The 19,032-nt window shown below is 43.7% G+C and overlaps 1 protein-coding gene across 4 annotated transcripts in view; it reads right to left on the bottom strand.

The window, feature by feature from the left end:
* Positions 1 to 6,952, bottom strand: part of Nck2 (NCK adaptor protein 2) — a 153,691-nt gene extending 146,739 nt beyond the window's left edge. For 2 of the 4 annotated variants that reach the window (XM_069988626.1, XM_069988624.1), the window contains exon 1: positions 6,691 to 6,951. The gene's annotated coding sequence lies outside the window, so the exon portion shown is untranslated. Of the gene's footprint in view, positions 1 to 6,216; positions 6,270 to 6,690 lie in introns of those variants that run through there. The other 2 variants (XM_069988628.1, XM_069988627.1) reach the window with 2 other exon arrangements.
* Positions 6,953 to 19,032: the final 12,080 nt, after the last annotated feature.

The following is a 19,032-nucleotide window of genomic DNA, read 5'->3' as shown; positions in this document are numbered from 1 at the left end:
AGTCAGGTAAGTCTAAATACACTTTGGACCCAAGATAAATTTACTTGCTTCTTTTTTACCTTATACATTCAACCTCACAGTAACTATACAGTGTTTTAAGTGCCCCTGCATTTGGATTACAACCTGTCACACCAAGTCAGGAATTCTTCACCTGGAGTACCATGTTTGTATTCAGAAGGCTTTTGATTTAGGGGCTTTTCAGCTGTTCAGATAAGAGATCCTGAACTTGTATTTAAATTCCTAGTGGGCTTAAGGCTTCTTTCCTTAAAAATACTAATAATAAGAAGAAGTGGGGGTGACCCTAAGTAACTAATTTACAGCTACAGAATCAATGCCTTTTCAAATTCCAGTTTGAAATGCCAGTGAGACTCAGTTACTGATGAATCTTGTCAGCCTACCAGCTGGTTATGAAACTTGGTTTGGCTGGTTTGTTAAGGTTAAAATATACAAGCACAAAAGAAGGGGGAAGCTGATATAAAATTACCCACATTCTATATGTCAGATGTATATGAAAGAAACAAATGAGTTTTGTGGTTCTGTTTTATAAGTTCAACTTGAGAATGATAAATTATATGTCTGGCAGAGAAATTATCAAATAGAAACCATAACAAATAATCCCACTATCTACTAGACATCCTTGGGACCAGGCAATCTAATAAGTGGCAGAAGTTCTGGGCAGAGGTACAAGAATTCTGGAGTTATCCAACCCCCCTTTATGATGAAGGTTTTGGAAAAATTAGGAATCCATGGAACATTCCTCAATACAATAAAGGCTGTATATGACAAACCTACAGCCAGCATTATACTCAATGGTGAAAAACTAAAGCCATTTCCTCTTAACTCAGGAACAAGACAAGGATGCCCACTCTCTCCACTTCTCTTCAATCTAGTATTAGAATGCCTAGCTACAGCAATAAGACAAGATGCAGACATAAAGGGGATCCAAATAGGGAAAGAAGAAATAAAACTCTCCCTCTTTGCAGATGACATGATCTTGTATTTAAAGAATCCCATAGACTCCACTCCCAAATTACTCAAGCTGATTCAAAACTTTGGCAAAGTAGCAGGTTATAAAATTAACCCCCAAAAATCAATGGCTTTTCTGTATGCCAACAATGAGAAAAGTGTGGCTGAAATTAGGAAAGCAACTCCATTTGTAATAGCCCCACAAAAAATAAAATACCTAGGAATTAACTTAACTAAAGAAGTGAAGGACCTCTACGACGAAAACTTTAAAATCTTGAAAAAGGAAATCAACACAGAACTTAACAAATGGCAAAACCTCCCATGCTCCTGGATTGGCAAGATTAACATCGTGAAAATGGCAATACTTCCCAAGGCTATCTACAAATTCAATACCTATCAAAATTCCACCCTCATTCTTCAAGGAAATAGAAGAGGCAATCCAAAAATTCATATGGAACAATAAAAGACCCCGAATAGCAAAAACGCTCCTCAACGGAAAGAACACTGCTGGAGGAATATCAATACCAAATTTCAAACTCTACTATAAAGCCATAGTAATCAAAACAGCTTGGTATTGGCATAAGAACAGACCTCAGAACCAATGGAATAGAATTGAAAACCCAGAAATGAACCTACAGACCTATAGCCATCTAATCTTCGATAAGGAAGCTAAAACAATAGAATGGAAGAAAGACAGCCTCTTCAGTAAATGGTGCTGGCAAAATTGGTTAACTACATGTAGAAAACTAAAGCTAGATCCTTATATATCACCCTGCACCAGAATCAACTCCAAATGGATCAAAGACCTTGAACTCAAAGCAGACACTCTGAAAACATTATAGGATGGAATAGGAGAAACCCTAGGTCTCCTTGGCTCAGGCCGAAATTTTCTGAATAGAGACCCAGAAGCACAACAAATCAAAGAAAGGTTGGACAAATGGGATTGCATAAGGTTGCAGAGCTTCTGCAGGGCAAATGACATAGCTAGCAAGATCAATAGAAAGCCCACTGATTGGGAGAAGATCTTTACTAGCCATACACCGGACAAGGGTCTCATATCTAAAATATACTTGGAACTCAAAAAATTAAACCACCCAACAACAAATCCTCAAAGAAACAACTGCCCAATAAATAAGTGGGCAAAAGACTTAAAGGAAGCTTCTCTGAAGAAGAAAGAAGGATGGCCAATAGACACATGAAGAAATGTTCAACATCCCTAGCCATACAAGAAATGCAAATCAAAACAACATTGAGATATCACCTCACTCCAGTTAGAACAGCAAAAATCAAGAACTCTAACAACAACAGATGCTGGAGGGGATGTGGACAGAAAGGAACCTTACTTCATTGTTGGTGGGAATGTAAACTTGTTCAACCACTTTGGAAAGCAGTATGGAGGTTCCTCAAAAGACTTCACATAGATCTCCCCTATGATTCAGCAATCCCACTTTTGGGCATTTACCCAAATGTTTACAAACAAAACCACACTAAAGCTACCAGCACAACTATGTTTACTGCAGCATTATTTACCATAGCTAAGATATGGAACCAACCCAGATGCCCCTCAGTAGATGAATGGATCAAGAAAATGTGGTATATATACACAATGGAATTCTATGCCTCCATCAGAAAGAATGACATTGCCCCATTTGTTAGGAAATGGAAAAACTTGGAAAAAATTATATTAAGTGAAGTAAGCCAGGCCCAAAGAAACATAGGTCCCATGGTTTCCCTTATTTGCAATATCTAGTATAGGTATGAGTCAAGCGGAAAAGGTCAGATAATGGGATGTTAGGAAAACGAACCCTTAAATATGTATTTTAATGTTTTCGTTTCTTTCATGCATGTGTTTCTAACGCATTTATAAGATTATTTCTTTGTTGCTTTGTATGTCCCTCCCCCACAGTGTAACCCCCGCTTTCACTATATTTGATGTCAGTATAACATGTGGAGGAGATGGGGACAAACAAGTCGTTTAAGGATTCAGGTGGACCTGTTGCAACAATGAGAAGTACAAAATGTCATGTCAAAACCAGCTTTACAATGTCGGTGGGGGGGGGGTATGATTGGGTGGGGGGGAGGGGGGAGGCTGGGAAGGGAGGTGAAGGGTAAACAAAGGAGGAGGCTGCAATGCTTGGTAAGAAATGTACGCATTATCCTGCCCATGTAATTGTAACCCCTCTGTACAGTATGTTCTCAAATAAAATAAAATAAAATTTTAAAAAAAAAAAATTCTGGAGTTCCCTTACTTCTAACACTTCCATGAGAACCTAGCACCCCATTAATACAGGCCTAAACTCAGTATTTCTGCAGTCAACAAGTGTATCATGTACATAAAGTGTGCATATGTTATATATGTAAGATGACTGGGGACCATTAAAAAAAAGATGAAGACAAAACACAGGGAAGAATGTCACAAATGCCAAGTGAAAGACACAAAGAAAATACTATAGAAGTAAAAAAAAGAAAGAAAAGAAAGAGAAAGAAAGAAAGAAAGGAAGGAAGGAAGGAAGGAAGGAAGGAAGGAAGGAAGGGAAAGAAAGAAAGAAAGAAAGAAAGAAAGAAAGAAAGAAAGAAAGAAAGAAAGAAAGAAAGAAAGAAAGGAAGGAAGGAAGGAAGGAAGGGAAAGAAAGAAAGAAAGAAAGAAAAAAAAAGAAAGAAAGAAAGAAAGAAAGAAAGAAAGAAAGAAAGAAAGAAAGAAAGAAAGAAAGTCATCACCACTATGAAGACAGTTGGGAAGATGTGGAAAGAAAGGGCACTGGGAAGGATAAGAACCTGAGACACCCGGAGGTTGAGCAAAGTAAGAGCAAACACAGAGGCTAGTCAGTATACTCTTACCCCAATCATGACACTGAATGTCAATCAAAGAACTTTTTCATTTCCATGAACTGGCAATCTGAAAGTCTTAAGGTAGGAAAGCATGGGCCATCCTGGCTGTGCGTTTATACCAACTGGAGTGGGATTTGTTCAAAGTAAAATGAAGAAAAGGTCTAATTCTTTCTCACTGGAGCTGCTTACTTATGGTAAATGTTAAAAGATTGCTTGACCTCCTCAGCTGCCTTAATTACGCATTTTGGCTGCAAAAATGGTACCAATTTTTAGTTAAGGCACTTTGAAAACATGCCCTGAAGTATTTCCAAACCTCATTTTAGGAAAGAGAAACATTGTAGAAGTTCCATTTGCAGTCACTGGTAATAGGAAAACTAATTTCCTAAGCCTCTGGGGGGAGTTGTTGGGAGTTTCCAGTTCATTTGTGAGAAAAGTTAGCTTACTAGTTTTCCCAAACTCTCCCCTGCAGTTCTAGCCAAGAATTCCTGAGCTCTTCCTTTAAGAAACCCCATGTTTTAATGTCAGAACACCATTTGCATAAGCCTTGTTACCTCGGGGGCACACGGCTAGCCAGTTTGAGCAGTTAGAAGCATTTGTATCCCATAGAGCAACACAATCTGATCTTGCCAGGACAAATTAAGCTAATGCAAGTGATTCAGTAAAGGACTCCAGGTCATTCTGTGCAAGCTGGGAGTCTTAGGGCATTTTAAAGGGTTATCCAGTCCTCAGGTATGTTTAATATGGATGGCAATGCCTTTCCCTGGCTGTTTATATAGGATCTACTATTTGTTGAAAAAGTTCTGTCACCTTTGTAAATGACAGAGGTTGGGAATATGACACAGTCATGTAAGAAAGCAAAACTCAAAGCCTGGAAACGGACCTCAGCTACTTGAAAAAGTCATTCATTCGCAAGCCCCACCTATTTTTATGGGGTCATTGTCTCCACCACTGGGCAAGGGGTATGGAGAACCAATTAATTCTCAGATGGCAATTCACCCTTCAGTTCCACCCTATAGGCCACCATTCAGCCCCGTGGTTCAGGAAGCAGCTGAGCTCAGAACACAGGAAAACAGCCAGACTCTCCACAGCTTCTCAGTGTTCTCAATTTCAGCCTTAGGTAGCTGCCAGACCCAAAGGGTAGGCCTCTTTCTTCAACCAAAATAAAACTGACATCTACCTACTACTTGGAGGAGAGTGACATTAAGGTAGAATTTTCCTTAGTGGTCACATTCTCACAAATTGAGTTAATACCAATTCTTAGGAAATCCCTACTTCAAACGTCTAAAACCCATATCCAGGGCCTCTGACTGAGAGAGGTACACTTTGTGATTCCTCACCGTCCATTCTTTATTTTTTCTGGCTTCCTAACTATTTTTGTGCATGAAGTTTTTATTGTTTTACTTGTACAAAAGAGTAAGCTTCAAACACATGCTTGAAAACCCTGTTAGTAATTCATTCATTTTATCTACAAACACTTGGTAAGTGAATCAAGGGAGTGCTACAAGCATGGTTTAGATTCATTTTTCTTTTCAGTTACTTTTAAGACTTAAAACACAGTTTGATAACTGTACCAAAACCCCTGGCGTGGAACACACCTCGAATTAACTTTCATTTCTACACCAAATAAATCTATCCAAAGAAACATGGATGGAATAGGCTGATTAGGTAGGCAAAGGACTTTCCCATCAGTGGGTCCCTGGCAAGCCACGCCCACTAGCCTCTGGGGTTCCTTTTCTCTTTGAGTCAAAGTAAGCAGCAGTCTGGGCCCCTCCAGCCCACACGGGGGCCTACTCCCACAACACAGATGCAAACAGGGCAGAATCAGCCTTTAAACCTACTGGGAAAATAAACAAAGCCAAATAAAGGGGAAACTGGCCACCTCAAGGGCCCATAAGCCAAAGCCTGCTCCACTTAGGGTCCTGCTTTGTCTCTACAGCTACTTACAATACTAATCTAAATCAGGTGCCCAAGAGCCAGTGACTCCTTCAGCCGGCGCAGACCTTCCAGGAGAATCATTATTGTCTACAAATTCAACCGTTGTGTGAATTTAAAATCCCTCCACACAATGCCACAATAACTGCACCACCGGAAGGGAGTTGAAAGCGTCAGTGCCTTCGAAGTCACAGATCAAATTCTTCCAGAGCCACTGGGTGGTTAAATCGCCCTGAATAAACCGAAAAGGGCAGAGCGATTGGGAGAAACTTTGGTTCAGGTGGCTGCAAGTCTTGGCAACCCCGGGCACGGCGCAGAGGCTGAAGCCGGCACAAAAGCGCCCTTCGCCGAGGCAAGGACTTCCTTTATGCGATGTGACAGCAGCTTTGTGCGGAATCATAAATAGTTCGAATACACACAGTAAGTTCTCCCAGCCCAGCGCGGCCTCCCGCGCGCCCCGGCCCTGGGCCCCGCGGATCCTCAGCTTACCCTTCCCTGGCACACACGCCCGGCGACCCGGGCACGGCACGGTCCCACGCCCGCCCTGAGCTTCGAGTCCACCGCTGGCATGCAAGGCCGAGCGCTTGCTTGCCCGTCCGGGGTCTCCAGTGCGCGAGTTAGGGGGCTCCTGACGCCCGCGCCCCGGCGCCCGACTCTCCACCCGCGCCCTTGGAGGGCGCCCCGCCCCCACGCGGGCCCGGGGAGGGGGGAATCCGGGAGCGCGGGCAGGAAGGTGTGCGGTGTGGAGGTGCCAGACGGTCAGCGGCTGGGGACGCCCAGGCCGCGGCGGGGCCGAGGGCGTGGGGGTAGCGAGGCGGAGAGGACTCGCCTCCCCCGCCCCCCCCCCCACCCCAGCCCTTCTCTCCGCGCGCCACGGCCCGCGAGCCCCACCGCGCTCCCAACTCCACCGACCGGCCTCAAGTTTGCAGCCCCCGCACCCGGCGCCTGCCCGGCCGCGCTCACCTCGCCGAGGGCCGCCCGCCGAGGCCGGAGGGCAGCGGCGCGGGTCCCGGGGCGGCGGCCGCACAGCGCCCGGCCAGGCGCCGCTCTTTGTCTGCGCCGCTCCCTCCTCCTGCCGCCGGGCGGACGATGCCGGCCCCGGCGGACCCCGCCGGTCCGGGTGTCCAGAGCCTCCCGGCCGCTGAGCCCGGCTTGCCTCCCGCCGCCCGCTCGGCCGCGCAGCTCCGGCCTGAAGATCCCGGCGGCGGCGGAGGAGCGGCGGCGGCGGCGGCGACCCTCCCCTGGCGCGCAGCGCCCGCCTCCTCCACGCTCAGCCTCCTCCTCCGCGCTCCTCCCCGGCCGCGCCTTGACGCCGCCCAGGGGCCGGCCCAGGACCAGCGCGCGCGCGGGGCGGGGGCCGAGACCCACCTGGGGGCGCCCGGACCCCGCGGAGAACCGGCCCGGCTCCCGAAGGCGCGCGCAAGCGCGGGCGGGATTGCCATTCGGCTGCGGAACGCAGCACCTGGGGCGCGGGGAACCGGGAAGAGGGGTGAGGAAGGGGGCTGTGCGCCCAGCAGAGGAAGGGTCCCCACCTTGAACTAACCGGCGCCGGGGTGGGGGACTCGGTGGATGAAGACCAGAGGGGAGGTGCTAGCCACAACTTCCAGGGTGACGGGGTGGTCTGGGCATCTTCTGTTTTGTTTGATTTTCTTATCAAGGCGCCCGGGGTTGTTTGGCGACTGCCCCCCTCCCGGAAGCATTCCCACGGCACTGTCAGCCAAGCAGGCCTGGTGTCCATCAGAAAAGTGACTTACCTAAAAATGTCACTTCCTCCCTGTAATTGCTTGTGGGCATTTTTATTTATTTGCCTTGCTTCTGTTTACTTTCCCAACCAGACACGTTTTCACTCCATCCTCCCTGACCCTGCCACTTCCTAAGGGGAGGAGAGGAAGCCAGACCTCCACTGCCTCAAAGGCAGCTAAAACCCAGGAACAAGCGCGTGGATCCAGATGTTTCTTCTCCAAATGCTTTCCCATATGGTTTCCCAAAGGCTATCCTAATGTTGAAAATTATTCTGATTCCCTGGCGGGCTAGCCTGCAATCCATGATAGTGAAAATATTTCCTTACTCTTCTGCCTTCTCCTTATTCGATTAACAAGGGAGAACTCACCCATGGTAACCAGAAGTTACTATTTGATGCATTCCTCCTTTGCCTCCTTCCCCAAAGGAAGTACCTAAATGTGGCTGACTAGAAATGGTGTGTGACAGGCTCTCCGCAGACAAAGTGTTTGGCAGCCGGCTTCCTCAACTGTGTCACCTTACACAGGTGCTTGTTAACCTTTCTAAAATTTATCAAATGAGATAATATTTGCTTAGCACCTATGTAAAGTGCCTGGCAGGTTGCCTGGTAGTAGGGCAGGCTCAGCAGCTCTAGATGTGGAAAGAGGTACCAGCCTCTGCGAGGAATCAGGGGAAGGATCAGGAAATGTGACAGCCACTTCCTTCGTTTTGACTTTGGGCTGGGGGCGGGGGGGGGGGGGGGGGGAAGCTGCCACTGGTCAAAAATCTCATCTTACTTACCACTAGCTACCCACCCATAAGGAATGCAAGATTCTAAACAATATAGACCGACCCCGTTTTAAATTAATACACTCAAGAAATAAATATAACAGCCTTGAAACAGTCTTTTACTTTCATGGAATCGTGGTTTAGGCTCCTTTTTGTTTTCTGTTTCTTTATAAAGTTCTCCAATCAATGACATTCTCTATCCAAACTCAATGGTCCATTCTCAAACTCTATCCCATCCAAACTTTTGGTGCATGGCATTTCAGCTGTTTCCTAAAAAAGTCCTTTATCTTTTTGTTTATCTAATACCTCTGTTCTGATTCTGCTATGGTTCTTATCTGTTTTGTTTATCTGTCTCCTTTTAGCTTACCTCCCAGGTTATTACAGCAGATGTGGCTCATTGTTTTTATTTTAAAATACTGTTTTTTAAGGAGTTGGTCCTGGTATGGCCTTTCATTGTTTAACTTCCAGTGCTGTGATTTTAGAGCCTGCAGCTTACTGGACCTCCTTGCAGATGGCTTGTTGTCTCTCCTAGATGGGAAGAGTTCAAAATGAAACTGATCTTCAGAAATGAACTCTTCTTCTGTCAGCTTCCAGCTTGACCCAAAGTCCACTTTGGATCCCAGGAGAAAGCTCAATGTGGTCTTGACCTCCTCTATTCTTCTCTTTTCATTCCATACAGTGGAATCGAGTAAAGGACACTTGAGGACCCCAGGGCCCCATTCAATCCACTCCATGATTCTAGTTCCTTTTGAGTCCCAAACATCTCTCTTGCTGCACCTTCTTTTTTATATCCAATGTAGCATTGAAACATATCATTCCCAGCAACATTTTGGAATGAATCTGGACTGAATTCTTGACATTTGCAAGCTGGAATCCATAAACAATAGTGTTATTCCCATTTTACAAATGCAAAGCCTGAAATAGGGAAAGCGCTAGGATCAGAGCGGCACATACATATCTCCAAATCTCTTGTTCCTTTCCCTACACCCATTGTTTCATGACTGGTCTATCATTAGTTACAACTTCTGTTCTTCACATTCTTACTCAAAGTCAGTGCCATCCTAACCTTCCTAATTGCTCCCACCTGTGCTTTCATTAGCAAAAGTCCTCCCATTTTAGAAGACTGGAGCATTTACTCTGGAAGGCTGAAGTACTTAGCCCTAAATTGCTACATTAGTGTCTTGGGGGCTTAACAAATTAAGACTATGTGAGTTAAACCATTTTATTCTCTCAAAGGCCTGGAAATCAGAAATAGGAGAATCAAGAACACCAGCCTCTCTGCAAAGGCTGGAGAGAGTCCTTCTTAGCATCTTCCAGGTTCTAATGGGTCCTGGTTTTCCTTGACATATAACAGCATTGCTCCAGACCCTACCTCTATCTTCATATGCCTGATCCCTGTTTGTCCCCTCCCCCTTTTTTTTTCTGTGAATACACTTGTCCATAGATTGAAGTCTCTTTCTAATTTAGGATGGTCTCATTTCAAAATCCTTAGCTTACAGTGTCTACAAAGACTTCTTTTCTAAAACAGACCACATTTGAGCTTCCAGATGAACACATCTTTGGGGCCACTATTCAATGTACTACAGGCCCCACATGGTGGACACTTTTTCTGAAGCCTATGTTTCATTTAAAAATGTATTTATTTCTGCTTTCTACTGTATCCCTGTGTCCACTGTTTTACAGTTAAAAGTGTCTTCCATAACACAGTATTAAAAGCAAAAAGTGTAAATGTTTTCCTAAGATCATACCAGCATTAATCCCTATGATCTCTTCTCTAGAGGCTTTTCATACATAAGCCTGCCCTGACAAATTCTTTTTTTTTTTAACTCTGCCCAATATAAGCTATCTGCTTCAGTCACTCTGTCCTTCAAACAGGGCCCTACCAAGTAAAATTTCTGCCTCCTAGAGTATAGAGGCAGCTGGTAATTCTGTCCCTCTTCTTCCTGGAGATTTCCAACAAGCGTTGTTCTAACTCCATCCTTAGACTTCTTGAAAACACAAGGTAAGGTTGGAAATGCAATCCAAGACAGACTTCAGAGACTCAAGACCTCCCTAATGAGCCTGTGACTTGGGGCTCATTTACCCTCCTGGGCCTCAAATAATACAGTTGTCCCCCAGTATCTACAAAAGATCACTTCTAAGACTTCCCTCCCTCTGGCAGTGTCCAAGTTCAGAGATTTGAGACCCTTATATGAAATGATGTAATATTTGCATATCATTTACCCACATCCTCCCTGTGCTTTAAATCATCTCTAGATGACTTATAATACTAATATTATGTAAATAAAATGCTGTGCAAATAATTGTACTTTATTACCTAGGGAATAACAACAAGGAAAACAGCTGTACAGACTCAGTACAGATACATTTGTTTTCCAGAACATTTTTTCAGTGCATGGAGGGTTGACTGGCTGATTCAAGATCTGACTCTGCTAGTACTCTTGCAAAGAGCCCTTCTAATTAAATGTGATAAACATGGCTCAAGTCAACAATGTGCTGGCTAGGGTAAACATTTAGGCCAGCATTTCCATGACCTTTTGTCTGAACCCTCACTTCAATTAAGCATGTCTGGTAAGTTTCCACTTGGAAGGCATTCTGAGATTCAGTCCAGGATTCATTCATTGGGTTTACATACCAAAAAAATGCCAAGGATAGGAATAGCAGGTGTAAATTTGCATTACTCAAAATGATAAAGAGCCCAGAGTGGAGTGAGTCGGCTTTGAAAACTATCTGGGTTCCAGTGGCTCAGGCCTGTAATCCTAGCTACTCAGGAAGCTGAGATCTATGAGACTATTATCTCCAGTTAACCACCAAAAACCCAGGAGTAGAGCTGTGGCTCAAGTAGTAAAACATCAGACTTGAGCAAAAAAATCTAAGGTATAGGGCCCAGGCCCAGAGTTCAAGCCCTAGTACTGACACCAAAGGGGGAAAAAAGGTTTAGGAAACAATTGAGAGCAAAGACTCAAAAACAAAAAAAAAGAATAAAACCACACAGCAGGGAATAGAGCATCAGCCAATGAGCGAAAGCTTCAGAAGCATCAAGAGTTTCAATCTTGCTCTTGGACAAAAAAGAAGAAGAAAAATACCACACACCAATAATTATACTACATAGCTAAATATGAAAGCATTTCATGTCCTGGGAATCAGGAGAAGCTTTCAGCTTTATGAAGGATGCTAGCATTAGAAATAGGCCTGGAGAGAGTTGGAAGACAGAATTTGGCTGCCCCCATCCAGATTCCTTTGTCATTTTAGGAAGGCAGGTGAACTCCTCCCTCTCTCTGTTCAACCCCTGAGGAGGCCTGTCAGATGGAAGAACCTGGGATTGCTCAATAGAACTTCCCATTCAAACTTTGAAACTGGAGAGAGTGACAAGGACAAGGGAAATGGATTCAATTTGCTGTGGCCAAAATGGTACCAGCACCTCCCTCTAGCAGCCATTAACTCACTCGGTTCTCACTCATTCTCTTACTTCACTGGTGTTACTTGATATGCTTCCAGTAAATTCTGTTCTGCTTAGGGTAGCACAAGGCACTTTCTCTTACAGCTCAAACACCTGAATGAAATAAAATATACAATTTTGAAATGTTAGGACAGAGAAATTCCCAGTGGAAAGCATCATAGAATTTTTCAGAGAAGGGGATTATATTAGGACCCCATGGAAACTAGAATGGCTGTTTTGTCTACATGGAGCAGAGGATTCTGGGAACAGAGGCCAGGAAATGAATTAATCAGTGTTGGACATCTTGAGCTTCTTGGTGCGTGCACCCAAGAACACCTGGAGCTAGGAAGAGTAGGTATGAGTTTGCACTACTTATAGAATTAATAACTCAAACAAGGTGTACCATATATCATCAATGACCTGTATCTGTTACCTATAACTAGCTCTCAGTCAGGAAATGGATGGGAACATGGTTTAGGAAATTGGAGAAGTACTCAAAAGGATTTGACAGCCATTGGATGTAGGCACCAAAGAGAATAAGAATTAGATAAATCTGAGCTTTTGGATATAGATAACTATAAAGATGATGGTACCAACAACAAAAATAGGAAATTAACTAGGTGTCAATAGATCATGCCTGTAATCTTACCTATTCAGGAGGCTGAGATATGAGGATTGCATTCAAAGCCAGCCTGGGCAGGAGATTCTTATCCAATAAACTACCAAAGGGGCTGGAAGTAGAGCTGTGACTCAAGTGATAGAGGGCTAGCCTTGAGCAAAAGAAGCTAAAGAGTAGCACCCAGGCCCTGAGGTCAAACCTTAGGACGGGGACAAAAAGGATGGGAGGGGAGGGAGTTAGGGAAACTGATTTGTGACAGATGAGCGGGTTTTAGTTTTGTATATATGGTTATATTTACTTAATGTATATGGCCAGCTTCCTATATGGAGAAGGCACTACAGAAAGTTCATAATCAAGTCAAAAGTTCTTGTCCTCAAGTGACTTTTTTGCTAGAAAATGAACCATCACTCCTGTCAAAATCCTTTGAACTAACAAACCTTTTTTGCTCTTTAATTGTACCTTTTGTTCTCTCTCTCTCTCTCTCTCTCTCTCTCTCTCTCTCTCTCTCTCTCTCTCTCTCTCTCTCTCTCTCTCTCTCTCTCTCTCTCTCTCTCTCTCTCTTTCTCTGTGCGCATGCACATGCCTGTGCTACATGGGGCTTAAACTGAGAGTCTGGTGCTCTCATATGGCTTTTTCACTAAAGGTACTCCACTTCTGACTTTTTGCTGGTTGACTCAAGAGTCTCCACTGACATTTTTGTCCAGACTGGCTTCAAGCTATGATCCCCAGATCTCAGCCACATGAGCTGTTAGTATTCCCTTTGGAATACCAACATTGGGGGGAAGGAAGAGACACACACATCTTCAGATGGCATGGGGATTTCTTACCCAAACTACTAAATACATTCTATTTCTTGTGACTCAAGAGGGATCAAACAAGGAAACCCTGTCGGCGACTGACAGCATTTAACATTTGCAAAACTCACTATTGTAGGGATGGGAGGTATAGCTCACTGGTAGAGTACTTGACTAGTATGCCTGGGTGATGAGGTTCTATCTCCAGCATGGCAAACAAGCAGAAGCAGGCACATGTGTGCATGTGCATACGCACACATGTGCACACGCGCGCGCACACACAATTGCAAAAGGCTACATTTGTAAACATCCCCCAAAGTGAGATGTATTCATATAGGATCAATATGATTCTCCTGCTTGTAGCTTTGAAATATGATCTGGGTTCTAGGAAACAACTATATACTTATTAATTGTTTAAATGAGGAAGAAAGAAGATAAAGCAACACTATAAAGTTGAATGTAACTCAGAGTAAAAAGAAAAGTGTGTTCATATGCTAACTAATCTTTCAGTATGTATTTGGTCAGACTACTATTGTGGTGGCAGATGCCAGACATCCTAACTTAAAACCTTTAAGGCTGACTTGCTCTGAAACATATAAAAGATCAAACTTGAAATGGGGGTGATTGCTACCAGCAGGGCAGAATTCATTTCACCTAGGAAAAATCTGAAGAGAATTCTTCAATTGTAGAGAAGCTAAGATTATTTCACTTAGATTTCCATTTTGAAATCTGCCTTGAGGTGATCATCAATGTTAGAGACATTTCGGTTACACAATCAGCTTTCAATTAATCAGAACACCACAGGAAGACACTATTCTACTAAATTACTTTTCTGTGTTGGTTAAAGATTAATCAGAATGTCCCTTTATCTGGAACTTAAGTTGAAATTTAAAAGTATTCCTATATTTCCAACTGGTATCAATGGGACTATACAACTCTTACAGTAAAAGGGTTGAGTGTCTGAGTGTCAATATCCTAAACACACACCTTCATCATACAAAGTGAAGTGAATAACTGAATAGGTGGCAACTGTGTAAATCAGAGCCATGTGTTGATTACCTTTTTAAAAGATCAACAAAATTTACTTGTTTTGCTGTAGTTATTACTGTCTTTTTTTTTTTTTGAAAAGCAAAGTGTTGAGAGATTTCCATTGAGTGAGGGTCCTACTTAGTCAATGTCTAATTCTTCAATGTCTAGTTAATCAGTCCTTAGATACACATTTTAAGAGGACAGATTTCAAAGCTACAAGGCAGACCCCAACCTAGGTACTGATGAATAAACTGGTTTCTTTATTAATTCCGTTCTTTGCTAAACAACAAATGAGTAGGCTGGTGCCAGTAGCTCATGCCTGTAATCCTTGTTACCTGGGAGGCTGAGAATGGAAAGATCAGCCCAGGTAGGAAACTTGGTGACACTCATTCTAGCTAGGCATGGTGACATGCCCCATGAGATACTGGAATTAGAAGGATTTTGGTGCCTGAGCAGGAAAGTCCTGTGACTGTCTCCGTGGAAGGAAACTGGATGTGGTGGCATACAACCATGAAGCCTAAAGTATACGGATTACAGGTAGGAAGTGAGACCCAAGTTCTAAAATAACCAGTAAAAAGAAGAATTGGATGTGTGGCCTACCGCTATTTCAACAGCCTAATATACATGAGGATCTGAGTTCAAACCCCAGCACTGCCAAAAGAAAAAGCGAACAGAATTAGTACGAAGGCATGCTTAGAGATACTGTTACGTACCCTCTTTTTAATAGTAGCGCCCTATGCAATGTAGCTTCATTGAACCTGATGGAAATTTTCTGACTGGAAATTGGCTATGTTGGAGAATCTTCTGTAGTTTCATTCCTGGTGGTCCAGGCCCTTCTGCCTGACAGCATTCTCTACTCATGATTCAGAAGCTCTTTTTCCTTAGAGCTCCTCTTACTCTCTGAACCTCTGCAGGGCACCTCGCCAAAGCTGCCTTGTTTTCTAGTAATTTATGTCCAGATGATATTACAAGATGATACACTGATTAAAGGCAAGAAGGATTGGTTTGAACCTCCCACAGGATCTCATTGACATCCCACACGAAGTTGGAAAGTCAATAATGCTTTGGGAAGGATAGGTAAGAAATAATAATCAGCCGCTTAGGAAAATATTCGTTTGAAATGCAACTGTTTGAAATGCAACCGTGTTTCTCTTTGTACTCTCAGTTGAACATCCCTAGTCTGAAAATCCAAAATTAGATATGTGCCAAATTCCAAATTTTTATCAGCATCATATCAGCCTGATATCAAGTGGAAAAATTCTCACTTGACACCACTTTACAGGTCATAGACAGATGCATATTTCTGATCATGCATCAGTCACTCTCCCTTCCTCCAGCTGGATGAAGCTATGTTTCTTTAGGATTTGTGGGTACAGTGGTCTCCCTGTGGAGAATCCAAGGTTACCTTCCAAATCCAATGTTCATACCTAGCTCACCTCTGTAAATCCCTTTGCCATTTGTACTGACATAGTCATAGGTCCTGGGAATTAGGGTGAGGATGCTTTGCATTATTCCAGGGCTAAATCCTGGAGGGACTTCCAGAAAGACTTGGGGGACAGGGAGAATAGGGCAAGAATGCCACATGCTGAGTTAAGAAGAAAGGATTGATGTGCTGGCCTCAGGAACATGGGGAGAGAATGTGCCAGGTATGTGGAAATGAGACCTTCTTTCTGGTAGTGCATCCTGGAGTCCCTTGCCCCAGAGCATCATGGGTGAGGTTGCTTTCTTCACCCTGTTAGGTGAAGAAGTATGAACCCCACCTAAGAACCTCTCAGAGGCGTTCAGAGAAGCTTGTGGTTTCTTGAGCGAGGAAGTGACACAATTAAAAAGATATTTTGGATTCAACCATAAAATTACAGGAAATCCAGAGGATATGCCCCACTATATTAGGAATGCAATTAGCAAAATACAGACTGTGAGGACCTTCAAGATAAAAGACCTGCACCAATATTGTCAAGAAAGAAAGAGAGACAGACATTGGACCAATAGTATAAAAGACTCAACACTTAGATTAGCTCTAGTTGAGGGAAAAATTAAAAGAACAGAGTGTTCTAATAAGGAGAAGAAGGAATTTGGAAGGGTCTTTTAGACTATAAGGGTATTTATGCATCTACTTCTCATTATCATTGAAATATGAGAGACTGGGTATGTTTGAAGACAAAGGGTTTCTTTTTTAATAATTTTTATTGAGATTAAGTGATTACATACATTTCACAAATTTCACAGTATTGTAGGATAGCGATATTTAGTTTAGTTAAAGTCACAAACACATTTTAACCTTCACAAGGCAAATTGTCTTTATCTTGGTCTATAAAGTTTGTGAATTCTATAAGTTTTGACAATACAACTACTTCTTCCATGTTGGGTGATATGTACATTTCTATCCTTTTGCTTAGTATTATTAGTTGTTCTAAGAGGTTTCTTTTACCTCATGGTTGTGGTCCAAGGCTGAGTGGCCATAGGATAATGGGCTTTTGTTCCTGCAGAATCCCAATGTGTCCTAGGATATAACATGACAAGAAGCAGGTAGCATGTGTGTTTTTTGTTCTCTCTCCCTTTCTATAAAGCCACAATTCAATTCAATCCCGGGGACTTCACCCTGGTTACTTTATCTAATTTTAATCACCCCCCAAAGTTATCTAATCCTCATAGGATTAAATTTCAACACAGAAACCTTGGGGGACACATCTAAACCATAGCTACTATTTGACTTATAAGAGTCATTGGACCACTCGTTTAGGGAGATGTCCTCTAGCTATCAAGGACACATATATTGCATTGGGAGGTGATTAGTCTGAGTGGAATACAAGTAGAGGCAGGGACAGACAAGAAACTGTGGAGGTTGTGGTGTTGATGAGAATAGAATAAAGAACCTGGCTAGGCAATTTGGACAAAGGCCTCCTCTAGTTCTGTATACAGGCCCCTAGACACTACATCAGCACGGCCTTAACTGGACCTGTGTATGCCCCCTGGCATCTTGTCATGGCTCTGGAAGACTTGCAGGTGAACAATTATCTAGTTGGAGCCTAGAAGTGTGGGGCCAGAATGCTCTCCAAAGGATGAATGGAGAGCTCATGCAACCTATGTGTAGCCTATGATTGGGTCTGGGAACTGATGTGACCTTCAGACTGACCAATGATCTTGAGACTCGTCTAGCTTTCTCCTAGAGATACTCATTGTTCAATTTACCCCAGATGCTATGTCTGAGGAAGAGGAGCCTGCTCTAACCTACTGACATCTGGCTTCTTGCTTGGCTACCTGAGTCCCATCTGTTTCCATAAGACTATCAGCAGTTTAACCATATATTCCCTAAACAGAGAACCTTAGACAAGACCTTTACTTGTTTAAGGAGTAAAGAGGTGGGAAATGTGTAATGGGGATGGAAAGCCAGAAAAGAAAATCTCCTCCCAGACAGTGGTCTTGCTGTTTCTTGCTGAATTCATAGTTCCTAATACCTTCAAATGGAAGCTCCAATATTTATCTTTTTCTCTCCTCTTTCTGGTTCTTATTGTGGTGCAGGTAGAGAAACAATCCAAGCATCAGTTTGGAAGTGAAGAGAGAATGTACCAATGTATCTTCTTCAGCAAAGGAAAACTGTGCTTGTGTCTGTCAAATTTGCAGATGAACTTTCCGTGCTATTCATAACTATGGGAGGAAGGAATACTGAATTGGCAGGAGGTGATGACTCCCCTGTCCAGTGTGTGTGTGTGTGTGTGTGTGTGTGTGTGTGTGTGTGTGTGTGTCTGTCTGTCTGTCTGTCTGTCTGTCTGTCTGTCTCTGTGTGCACCTGCACACACACTACTAGTGGGGCTTGACTATCTCTTAGTTCTTTCACTCAAGGCCAGCACATTACCACATGAATCATACCTCTGTTCCAGCTTTTTGGTAGTTAATTGGAGATTAGAGTCTCACAGACTTTCCTGCCCATGCTAGCTTTAAACTGGGATCCTCTGATCTCAGCCTCCTGAGTAGCTAGGGTTACAGGTGTGAGCCGCCAAAGCTCCTCTGATTTTTGAGGGAGGCCCCTGCAGAAGCTCCCTTGGCGTCGGTCATTTGGAGTGTTTTTACCATGCTCACATTGCCCATGCGGGCATCTGGAAAGCAGCAGCCAGCTGGAGATCCTTACAGAAGCCCCGCCATCCTGCAGGGTAGCTCACTGTGGGGGACCCTCCACCAGTCCTCGAGGGCACTCAGACTCCATTCCACCTTCTCTGTGTATATGGCTTACTCTTTGTAGTCAAGGCCACCCTGAGGAACGTCTCTCCTGTTACCCTTGGATTCATTCAAACACGAGGCACACATATTCCCAGCATGATTTCGACTTAGACCCTGAAACCTTCAAATTCCTATGTCCTTTATAGATGGAGTCTCAAAATAACATAGAAACTGGCAGGGGGCTTGCCAGTAAATTCCCTTTCCTATCCAGTTAGAGTAGAGGGCAAAAAATGTGATACTGCTAAAGGAAATGTTTAAAACCCATACTAATTTTTAAAACCCTACAGTAAATCTAAAGTAGATGCTATTGTTTAATTCAGAGTATTGTAGCAGATTCTGTGAGCAGCCATCAACCTACCCTACATCCACCCTAGGGATCATTAGCAGTATTAGTAGACAGGCCACCCATTCCCTTCCGGGCCATGGCCTCCTACCTTAGGACTTGGTTGCTCTTGCCTGGGCCTTCTCTGGCTATGAGAATATGCCTGGTCCTGGGGGGGGGTGGAAGGCAGAGTACTAGGGGAATAAGAACTCATAGAGAACCTGGAGAAGTGTGTCTGCCTGTAAATGACTCTGTTTCCTCATTCCAGTGAGGTAATTCTGAGCATCTGTTACAGTCTCCTCCCCAGCAGAACTGAGCCCCACCTGACTACAGATGGGATCTACTCCTGCCTGCCTGCCTGCCTGCCTGCCTGCCTTGG

Source organism: Dipodomys merriami, unplaced genomic scaffold (assembly GCF_024711535.1).
Source record: "Dipodomys merriami isolate MVZ:Mamm:240054 unplaced genomic scaffold, mDipMer1.0.p SCAF_36, whole genome shotgun sequence".
NCBI classification, from domain to species: Eukaryota; Metazoa; Chordata; class Mammalia; order Rodentia; family Heteromyidae; genus Dipodomys; species Dipodomys merriami.
Note: the sequence above shows the minus strand (reverse complement) of the source record. Positions and strands in the feature narration are given on the sequence as shown.